Consider the following 12,287-nt stretch of genomic DNA (forward strand, 5'->3'; position numbering starts at 1 on the left):
AACTTCTCATTGTGCTCAGAAACCCAGAATATATATTTTAACAGGAAATTACCTGCTTTTTATTCACAGAGGACAATGAGACAAAATCTATCAGCTGACAACACCTGAAACCAACTCAGCACCAACTCCTCCAAAAGGCCCACAGCAAGTCATTTCTATTCGTGTAGTCTGTTCATGGATTGTTACTAGGGAACATGTAATTTCCCAAATCCATTAGAATAATAATGATGTACTTAGGAGACCTGAGCCAAAGGCTCTGAGGATTCATTGCTGATTTCAGTTGGAGTTGATATCCTTGGGAAGCTGGCAACCTGCTGCTTTCCAACAGGATCTTAATTTTCTGATGGAGAATCTGAGGGTTTGGAGATCACACTGGTTAACCATTCACTGCTATCTGCACAGGTGTCTGCTATAGGCTTTGCAGTTCAGTGATACGCCACTGAGTTCAGAGTTGGGGATTTTTGATGAACAGAGTTTTATTTCTCCCAAGAGACACAGGGCACTGATGGGTTGAGCAGGGTGTGAGGGTAGAATTGCCCTGAGCTCTTCAGTGAATGCAGAGAGCTGCTTCCCTAAGGGTGTACTGCAGCCTTGAATGATTTTCAAGGTATTCTGAAGGCCACTTGCATTACAACTTCTTGGAGAGTATTCTAAAAATGTAGGATCCCAGGCCCATTACAAGCCTACTGAATACAGATTGTAGGTGTGAAGCTATAAAAAAGCATTTTATATGGACACCACAGATGATTCCTATGTGTATTAAAATTGTAGAGCTATAGTATTTCAGTGATATTAGGTGATAGCCAATTGTTCTTTATTTCTACCAAGAATAGAATGAAAAGAAACATACTTTTTTTTTCTATTGGAAGAAGAATTAAAGTGCATTGGAATGGACAATAGGATTGAGATGCTTGTGTAATTATGCCAGGGAACCAGCGACTCTGGCTTACACTGGGTAGTTACAAATGAGTTCTCTGGGGGCAAATGTTCTGATTCGTAGTGTTCTCCTATTTCAGTGGTGTGAATACTTCCACCATGGCCAAATCCTGGCTATCAGCAGGGCATCTCTGAATGCAAAGTTGGCAAAAGACATGTAGAACAGGCTCTTCAGAGCCTCTCTCCCTTGCTCCAGTTCACAAGAAGGAGCCCCTCACACAGCAGGCCCAGAGGCAATGCTATGGGAAAGGATCTCTTTTAAAAAACCAACCAGAAATTTATACCAAATCTTAGCAGAGTGGTCCAGACAGCTAGGCTGGACTATTTTATCTAAATGAAGCCAGTTTACAGACTTGTCATGGCCTTTTTCAAATATAATATCCATATGAATCCTCTGTGGATCTTGTTAAAATTCGACTTTCAGGTCAGTACCCTTGGGGAGTGGCCTGGATTTGGTGTGGCTAACAAGCTTCCCGGTCAGGCTGGTGATGCTCGTCCACGGACCATACTTTGAGAACCTCAGCCTAGAATCAAAGCTTGTTGATTTACTTTTCCTTTTTTGAACCCTAACTAAAGCCACAAAGGCTTTATAATCCAAGGGCTTAAAAAGCAATGCTCTAACCAGCACCAGAGAAAAAAGAAATTACTCCAAACTCTGGAAAAACTGTACTGGTATTTGACCAATCCATTCAACGGTGCTATTTTGCAAGGACAGACAAACTGGAAAGGTGGAAAGACTTCTTTTCCTAGGGGCCAAAATTCCCTGCTTGTGTGGAAAACTGAGATTAGGGATTTTTAACAAAAGCTGACTGTGAAATCTACTTTAATAGATATGATATAATTATTAGACATAATAAATCAATTACTCATCACAGCCATAATAATTGATTGCCCATAGAAGGCATGTGGACCTTGGGAGGACCAGAGACGTTCACTGAAATCAGGGCTACTGTTTGATGTCACTGTTTTAGATGAACCACTGTAGGTTCCTAAGCCAACTTTGTCAGTAACAATAAATCTCTCCTCTCCTTGCCTGAACAATAATAAAGTATTTATGGGTATAGATAAACCTTGTGTGAGATGCTCCATTCACTTTTTCTCTAAGTCCCCCACCAATCATGCAGAATGAGTGTTATTGTCTTATTCTTACGTGAAAAGTTGCATGGTCGAATGTCAAGGTGAAAGTGAATGGGAAGACAAGATGTTTTCTTAGTTACTTCTTCTCATTTATAATCTTTTGAAGTGAGGATTGGACTTCTTTTATTTACTTTACCATTGACTTTTCGACTTTCCTGGTAGGGGTGGTGTGTGTGTGTGTGTGTGTGTGTGTATGAGAGAGAGAGAGAGAGAGAGAGAGAGAGAGAGAGAGATGTCTGTATGTATGTACAAAAAGTCCATATGCAATGTTTTGTTTCTTGGGAATCATCTTGGGGAATGTTAAATGTGCAAATGAAAGTAGAAGTTTTAAATCCACATTATTAGTGTATTTATATGTTAATAAAAGTCAATATGTGCAAATAATTCCAATGCTGTTATATAATTATTAGACATAAATTTCTCAATATGCAACTGACAGAATCCATTAATGGTGCACAAGAAAATGTGTATGTTATGGAGTAAGAACACATCTGGATCACTCAGAGAGACCCCTAGAAATGCAGCAGAAGATGGGAGGTGAAGAAGCATTGTACCTAAAATGGGCATAGAACTGAAGAGCACCGAAATTGTGACACACATCTTCACCCAGCGGCGAGCCTGGGCGAACCAGGCAAGAGATGCCCTGCTCAGATCCTCACCCCTGCTCAGACCCCAGGAGCGTGGGGTCAGCCTTGGTCAAGCCTGGATGACCTTCTGTTCTCCAAGGAGAAGACAGCTTCATTCCCTGGAGACCTCATACTCAAGGGACACTCAGAATCCCAGCACCTACAGTGCGAATCCCAGATCCCCAGCCTCTGACAGACTTCCTGGGGACCTTCCACACCTGGCTGACTCACTTTGAACACAGGCTGTGCTTATCCAAGGGAAGGCTTCCCTACTTCTTCTGCATGGGGTGGGTCAAAAGGTACGTGCTGTTTGAAATGAGAGCCAGGTCTCTAAACTTGGTGATTCCACCAGACATGGCTGGGGTCGGCTCAGTTGCCTTTCTTCTCCCTTCTCTTTCTTTTTCCTTCTTCCTGGAAAGCTACCTTCAATGACAATGGCTAAAAGACTCACTTGCTCAACATCCAGTATGACTTTAGACAGCCATGTGATTCATTTCTAGCAAATTAGATGTAAGGAGAGGTCTATTAGGTGGCCTGGGGCAAATTTTTCTTTTCCTGATAAAAAGAATGCTACAGCAAGAGCAGCCCCTGCTCTCCTCTATCTTACCTGTGGTCTTAGCAGCATAAACAAGTGATGTTTGGAGCTGCTGCAGCCATCATACAACCACGAGACAAAAAGCCTTTACACTAACAGCCAACCTGCTAAGGGAGGAGATGTAGAAGAAGGGATAGAGCCAGAGTCCTACTCAACCATGGAAACTAGACTTCCAGACTTCTTGTTATAGAGGATAACATGAAGTGATTTTTATATAAGTCCATTTAAGGCATAGTTAACCTACAGTTTAAAGCACTCTGATACACAAGTTACATGATTTCTTTAAGCCTAAACTTTTTCATTTAAAAAGTGAAGCTGACACCACCTAGGAAGAGTTGGGAGTAATTAAATGATTTGATCTACATAGGTCACCTGATATAATGCTGTCTATTTTTTTTAAAAAAAAGGTATTCAGTTCATTTTAAATATGAAAAAATATGTGAATATCAAGCACTGATTTAGGTTATATAGGAATATTACCACTGCTATTTGATGAACCTTCTAATATGCAGAATGAACAAATAGTACAGTGAAATCTTTGCTTCTTCCTGCTTTGTATTGTCACTCTGTGTGTAAATGTCATGTGTGTGCGGATGTGCATACTTGTATTTAGATGTCTTTTTCCTACCACCCTTTTCAGAGTGTCCTTAGGGAGCCATCTCCCCTTCTCTGGGGAGGCAGGTTTATCACAGGAGTGTTTAAAGGCTCAGAATACGTTCTGCTCACTTACAATAATTATCTATTTAAGAACTCTCTCCACATCTGTCCAGGCTGGGTCAGGCCTTGTTATAGCACATTTTCCTGGTTTCCTTTTTCCCAGTTTGGATAAGCTTCTGCAGGCCACAGACTGTAGCAGAGCTCCAGGCAGGATGTTCATCGATCTACCAGGGAACATTGCGAAGCCCATTTTGCCCCTGGTCGGTGGGGAAAGCCAGCCGGCTGCTAAAGTCGCCTCGGCTTTGCGTCCTTTCCCTGGATCCTTTCAGGAGTGGCTCTTGGGTAGTTGTTGAAATCGGCTTTATGTTTCTGCTGCTTAGAAAGCCATCAACTTGTCTATGAAAATCATCTTCCATTGTCAGGACAACAATGGCCCTGGCAGCCTCCTCTCTGTCTTCAAGTGGAATTCAAAAGGCACTGGTCTCTTTGGTTTCAAAAAGGGAAGGAAGTAGCCACCACGGCTCTGTCTCTGTGACAGAAGTGCTGCGTGAAGTACTCCTGCGTCCTCCCTCCTTCCCAACAAAGTGTGCAAAACGGCCCTGCCTCCCTGGGAAATGTTCAAGAGGGTAGATCCGACAGCGTCTGCTTTCCTCTTATCCGTCCTGTTGCAATATTACACTCCAAGGTGCAGAGACCAATCTCTTTGGTGAAAGTGGCCGTGGTGCCGAGATAGACCAGGGAGGCAGTTCAGTGCACACACGGCCCAGGCAGGTGGAGGGCCTGTGAAGTGACATCCCACAAATGCAGAACCATAATGTCACTCAAAATTTAGCTCTCACAAAAAGTGTTGACTCTTAGAGGTAGACACTCAATACTTATTTCTAGAACATTCTGGAGCACACCCAGTCAAGCAAAGCCTCTTTGAACAGTGGCAGTGGAATATACTCTGCATGAGCATCAGTTTTATGACAATAGTGACGTGAATTTGAATCTTTTAGCTCTTAGTAGTTTCAAGTCCCAAGGGCAAGTTATTTAACCTCAGTTTCCTCATTTGTAAAATGAGGGTGTTTTAGTAAAACCTACCTCACAGTTGTGTCTTTAAGTTTTAGGTGAGGTGATAAATATAAATCACATGGCACAGGAGTCAATAAATAGATTATTTCCATAAATACTCTGAAATCTCTTTATGGATCACTTATTCATTCAAGAAATATTTATTGAGTGCCTATTATGCATAAGGGACTACTTTTGTGCCAGGAAATACTCTCTTCTTGCTGATGTTCAGAAAACTTGAATGAGGTGTGGCTTGAGATCCCAACGTATCAGCTGTCCATCTCCCCCTTGCAACTGCCAGTCCTCATTGGCTCATTCTATACTGGAAGTTCTCTCTTTCTGAAGACACTCTACCTCCTCGCTGAAAGTACAGTTGCTCATCCTACTTTTGTGTTATATTATCAAATCTGGCTTGTGACAGAGGGGGAGGGGGAAGGGGAGATTTCTGAGGGTGGAAAATATTAAAGGACCACAATGTTAGCTCTGTTTTCAGGTATTATGTTCTTTCTCCTGGTTAAGGCCTGTTCAAAATGTCCTTTCCAATGCTGTAGAGGGAGAAAAGATGATCAATTGTTCCAAATTCCCCTCTTTGAGATAAGACCCCAGAAAATCCAGCAGGATACCATCCATGTGTCCTAGGTGATGCAGGGTCAAGTAGCTGTGCTGCAGGGACAATGTTGGGGGTGATGACCAGCACTGAACACTTGCCAAGCCTGTCTCGGAACCAGGCCCATGCCAAGGCAATTCAAATGTCCTGGGTAATTTATTATTTATTTAGGGCAAGGGTTCAGGTGATTCCTGGGAGGAGGTCAAGGTCTGAAGAATCCAAATCTTCCAGAGGAATTGAGACAGTAAGGCCACACGTTTTCAGCTATGTTAAAACCACACTGTTGACTCCTGCAGTTAGTTGTACCGTTAAGAATGGGGATTCTGCAGCCAGAGTGATGAAAATGTGAGTCCAGTTAATCTGTTCTAACTGTGTGGCCTAGGGCAAGAGCTTGAACCTCTCTCTGGACTTTCATTTCCTGGCAGTGGGAACAATAATGTAGCTCTGTTCAGGAAGTTGTGCAGATTAAATTAGTTTTTATATATAGTATAGGACCTGGCACCTAAAATCAGTTATTTTTATTGATTATCCACGACTCTTCTCAGGCAACTATTTCTTGCTTTCAGTCCTCACTCTGTTTTTTTTCTAGCATGTGCTTAGCGTTTTTGATCTGTAAAAAGGGAATCATAACATCTCATGTACTTATTTTCCTGGTTGAATGACTTAATGTATGTCAGGTATTATTCTACACACTACCTCTGCATGGTGAGGTCTCAATCGATGAGGCTGAACTTTAAAAAAAATTTGTTCTAATTAGTTATATATAACAGTAGAACACACTTTGACACATCATACATTAATGGAATATAATTTCTCATTCTTCTGGTTGTACCTGATGTAGAATCACACTAGTTGCGTAGTCATATGTGCATATGGGGTAATAATGTCAGATCCATTCTTCTATCCTTTGTCGTCGTCGTCTCCCCCCCCCCAACCCCTCCCCTCCCCTCCCTTCACTCCCCTCCGCCTAGATCCAAAATAACTCTATTTTTCCCTAGGCCCCTTCCACACCTTATTGTGAATTAGCATCTGCATATCAGAGAAAACATTTGGCCTTAGGTTCTTTGGGATTGGCTTGTTTCACTTAGCACGATATTCTTCAACTCCATCCATTTACCCAAATGCCATCATTTCATTCCTCTTTAAGGCTGAGTAACATTCCATTATGTCTATATACCACATTTTCTTTATCCATTCATCTGTTGAAGGGCATCTAGGCTGGTTCTATAGTTTAGCTGTTGTGAATTGAGCTGCTATAAACATGGATGTGGCTGTGTCACTGTAGTATGCCCTTTTTAAGTCCTTTGGGGTGTAAACCGAGGGGTGGGATAGCTGGGTCAAATGGTAATTCCATTCCAAGTTTTCTGAGGAATCTCCATACCAATTTCCAGAGTGGTTGTACCAACTTGCAGTTCTGCCAGCAATATATGAGTTGACCTTTTCTCCCACATCCTTGCAAACACTTATTGTTGCTTATATTCTTGATCATTGCCATTCTGACTGGAGTGACATGAAAGCTTAGAGTAGTTTTGATTTGCATTTCTTTAATTGCTAGAGATATTGAATATTTTCATATATTTGTTGATCAATTGTGTTTCTTCTGCTGTGAAGTCTCTGTTCATTTCCGTAGCCCATTTATTAATAAATATTTGTTTTTTTGTTTGTTGTTTGTTTTGGTGTTAAGCTTTTTGAGTTCTTTATATATTCTGGAGATTAATGCTCTATCTGAGGTACATGTGGTAAAGATTTTCTCCTATTTTGTAGGTTCTCTTTTCTTGTTATTGTTCCCTTTGCCGAGAAGAAGTTTTTGGTTTGAATCAGTCCCATTTATTGATTCTTGATTTTACTTCTTGCATTTTAGGAGTCTTGTTAAAGAAGTCAGATCCTACGCTGACATGATGAAGATTTGGGCCTACTTTTTCTTCTATTAGGCACAGGGTCTCATTCTAGTGCCTCAGTCTTTGATCCACTTTGAATTGAGTTTTGTGCAGGGTAAGAGATAGGGGTTTAATTTCATTTTGTTATATATGGATTTCCAATTTTCCCAGCACCATTTGTTGAATAGGCTACCCTTTATCTAGTGAATGTTTTTGGTCCCTTTGTATAGTATGAAGTAACTGTATTTATGTGTGTTTGCCTCTGTGTCTTCTATTCTGTACCATTGGTCTATGTGTCTGTTTGGTGCCATGTTGTATTTGTTGACATGGCTCTGTAATATAGTTTAATTTCTGGTATTGTGATACCTTCTACTTTACTCTTCTTATTAAGGATTGCTTTGGCTATTCTGGGCCTCTTATTTTTCCAAATAAATTTCATGATTGCTTTTTCTAGTTCTATGAATAATGCCATTGGGATTTTAATAGGAATTGCATTAAATTTGTAAAATGCTTTTGGTAGTATGGCCATTTTAATAATGTCAACTCTGCCTATCCAAGAGCAGAATTGGTCTTTCCATCTTCTAAAGTCTGAGTCTGAACTTTTGATATCATAATGTACAAGCTTATTCTAAGATTTGGTTTTATGGGTGCCAAATAGACTATATTTATTAACGTATAAGTGTATTCACTAATACATAAATTATTGTGACTTCAATAATATTATTTATTGCATCAAATATGATTCTAAACATGCAGTCACTGCTTGAGGCAAAATGGAAAGTACAAAATGAAAAGATTATTTTCTAATCCATGAGAATTTACAAACTAAAATGAATTTTGAATCAAGCAAGCTCTACCACTATTAGCTGATCATTTATGATGGCCGTAGCATTGCGCTGAATGAGGAAAGAGGGAGAATTAATCCTGACCGTGGGGAGTTTGCCATGTGCCTGGGCAGACCAAACACAAACATGTGACACTGGCACACAAAGCAGAGGGCTGGGGATGTTGAGTCCCCAGTGTGCAGGGATGGGGGGAATCACCATGGACACTTCTCAAGGGCAGCGATTGAATCTGAGGTGAACCTTGAAGGATGGTTAGGGATTTAGGCAGGTGGAAGAGGCCAAGCCAGAGCGGGGTGTGCCAACGTGTGTGACTGACAGGCTAGAGTGGGGCATCCTGAGAGGCCACCAGTGCAGATCCTGGGTGTGTGGAAGGGAGAAATGTCTAGAAAACACATTGGAATGAAAGAGGGACAAAGTCAGAGACTGAAGACAAAAGTGAACGAATGAAACAGAGGGGAGCCAGGGTTGGAGTGGGGTGGAGAGTTAGGGCTCTGTTGACAGGGAAGTGGCCGTGGGGATTGCACTGAGTTTTTGACTTTCCACTGTGAACCTGAGCAACCTGGGGCTGCTTTGGGGAGGCAGTTGCAGGGAGGCAAATAAATGAGCATGGATACATTTTCAAAGATCTTTTGTTTTTACCCAAGTAGGACTAATGCTATGTGACATCTGCAGATCCCTCCTGTTCTCAGTGAAGGGACACTGCCAAACCCTTGTCTCCTCTCATCCCTGCCCGTGATGGAGTTGCCCATTAGCTAAGGCATAGGTATATTTTACGTATTTAGTTCTTGCCAATATAAGCTTTTGTGGGAGCTACTTGAAAACAAAACCTGTTGAAGACATACTATTGGTTCCTTTTTCAGAAGAAAATTGAGGCATAAGCAAGTTGAAAACTTTGCCCAAGGGAGGGCTGGCAAGCAGCAGAACTGGGATCCAGGTACATATTGAAGTCCAAAGCCCACACTCCGACCCACTCCTCAGGGCTCAGCTGTGGGAGAGGGCAAGAGCCCTCTGTGAACTGACATGGCTTTGTAATCAGCTTTGTGTCGCTGTGACTAAAAGACCTGACAGGAACTATTAGAAGAAAAGATGGCTGACTCTCTAGCTCTGGTCCTGAGGTGAGGCAGAACATCATGGTGGAAAAGCATGACAGAGGAAAGCAGCTCAGAATATGGCCATCAGGAAGCAGAGAGAGAGAGCTCCACTTACCAGGGACAAAATATAAACCCCAAAGTCACACACCCCAGGTGGGTCACCTCCTCCAGCCACACCCTGCCTGTCTGCAGTTACCACCTGATTAATCCATATTAATGGAATAAGGCACTGAATAGGCCAAGGTTCTCATAACCCAGTTATTGAACCTCTGAAAATTCTTGTATCGTCTCACACATGAGCTTTTGTAGGACACCTCATCTCCACACCGTGTCACATGGCATCTCTCCCCACCCTCAACCCGATCCTCTCCCCTCCCCCACAAATACAGGAAGTATTTTGAACAAGTAAAGAAATAACCTGGTACTGGTATGGAATACTTATTACCAAATTCTTTTGTCGGTCCAGGAAAAAAAGAAATGCTCAAAGCAGAAGCTAGCAGTTCCAGGAGCTACCACAAACTCTGACCTCATCAGGCCAAGAGTCTGCAGAGCTACAACCTTGTAGGGCTTGTCAAGAATAAGCCTCACATAGGAATCCACCAAGATGGGCTTCATGGGAGAAAATCTTGCTACTACCTAATTCAGGTTCTGCCACGGAGACGGTGTTTTATGCTGTAGTTATTTCTCACCTGGACTATTGTTGGTACCTTGGCAAGCCCTTTCTATTCATCTGTCATGCTTTTACTGTCTATTCAAAGCACAGAGACACATTTATTTTTCTCCCCGACCAGCTGTAATTCTCAAACCACCCTTTATTCAGGCAATTATGCCAGCTTTCTGTTTCATCAGAGAATTCAATTTAAAATTTTAGTGCCAGTGGTTAAAATACTTACTTCATACATAACTTGAAGTTTGTATGGTTTTAATTCACATTTATGTTGCTGTTCACACTTTGCATTCTTTAATTGATTTATTTGTTAGCTATGCCATCTGCAGATTTTAGGTACGGCACATTCACAAATGACTGCACCCTCCCCCCCAAATGTGTTTTGAAGACTATTTTCCCTCACCTTATTGCAATTAAGGATGTGCTATATTCTCATGTTCCGGAATAGAACATTTTTTATAGCATTGCCTTCTTGGATCTTTATCCTAAGTTAGATTGTTACAGGTTTGGGTAAATACAACAATAACTTTTTAACCAGAGAATATTTGCATGATGTTCCATTGGGCAGGAGACCTCTAAACTGAGCTCTGTTACCTAGTCCACAGACACCATGAAAACCTAAGTTTCAATGGAATAAAAGCAGATCATAGGTTCTTTGGGTTGCTTGATGAGCACCTGATTTGTGAATGTGAAGTCCCAAATCCTAGAGCCTGTGTTCACAAAGGGCTGTCTTCTGGCTTATATTCCATAACCATGAGTGAAGGTTACCATCGTGGTCTGCCCAGTTCCTAGCTTACTGCCTGGAATCTGTAAGTAATCACTGAATGATTGTTCAATGAGTAAATTATAAGTCCAGGTTAGGTATACTTCTAAAACAAGATATGGTCATGTTCAGCCTGGGACCAGGAACAGAAAAATGTTATCTTCCTTTTGGTTTCACTAGACCTCTGGAATGCCCTGAATGGAAGACCAAGCAATGATTCCTTTCATTCCCTCTGCCTATAAAATTTACTCACTGTAAGAGTCAGCTTACAGTTAAAGTTTGCATGGTTTTAATTCACAATTATGTTGTTGTTGCTGTTCACACTTTGCATTCTTCAATTGATTTATTTGTTAGCTATGCCATCTGCAGATTTTAGGTACTGTGGATTCACAAATGACTGCACCCTCCCCCCCGTTTTGAAAACTATTTTCTGTTTTCAGTAGTGGTACATTTATGGAGGACAAGAGTGAGGATTCTTTGCTCTGACATCCAAGAACATCCTTTAAAACAATACAATTGTACGAATAAATGAGTTTTAAATTCCTGCTCTCTGTAAGTTCTTTGCTCCAAATATTTATGACTGGAAAAAAAAAATCCCTCAAGATTTTTTTTTTTTTTTTTTTTTTTTGCAGATGGGTTCCAAGGATTGAAGTCAGGGGCACTCAATCACTGAGCCACATCCCCAACACTATTTTGTATTTTACTTAGAGACAGGGTCTCAATGAGTTACTTAGCACCTTGCTTTTGCTGAGGCAGGCTTTGAACTCGAGATCCTCCCATCTCTGAGCCGCTGGGATTACAGGGGTGTGCCACTGCACCCAGCTCAAGATTCTTTTCATGCATATAAATCTGTACAGATCAATGGGTCTTAACTTGGCTTCACGTTGGAATCACCAAGATACCCTTAACACCTTAAGCCTGAATGGAATGCTGATTTAATTGATCTGGGGTATTTCTTTGGCATAGGGAATTTTGACATTTCCCCAGTTGATTCTATTGTGGAAGAATGGTTGAGAACTGTTGACATGGAATATAATTTTTAACTACTCAAAATGCCTGAATATGGGTTTAATTTTATATCACTACTGCTATTTTCGAGGTTCTTTCCTATTACAGTACTTAAAACTCTCACTGAACTGTTGAGGGCAATACTTTTCAGTTCCAGTAACAGATTACCTAAAAAACTGGTTAAATATGCAGATTTTTAGACCTCCATTTTAGAGATTGATTCCATATATTTGTAGTATATTAAAAATTGTGCATTTAAAAAATATACCCAAGTGATTCTTTGCATGTTAAAATTGAAGAGATAGCCTTAGGAAGATATCCACAAAAGTTAAAACAGTTTAGGCAGTTCTAACAAAGAGCATGCCATTTGGTGGTCTTGTGATGCTCTCAGAGGAAGAATAATAAATATCTTAAAAACACAGAGA

This window comes from Urocitellus parryii, chromosome 7 (genome assembly GCF_045843805.1).
Source record: "Urocitellus parryii isolate mUroPar1 chromosome 7, mUroPar1.hap1, whole genome shotgun sequence".
NCBI lineage: Eukaryota > Metazoa > Chordata > Mammalia > Rodentia > Sciuridae > Urocitellus > Urocitellus parryii.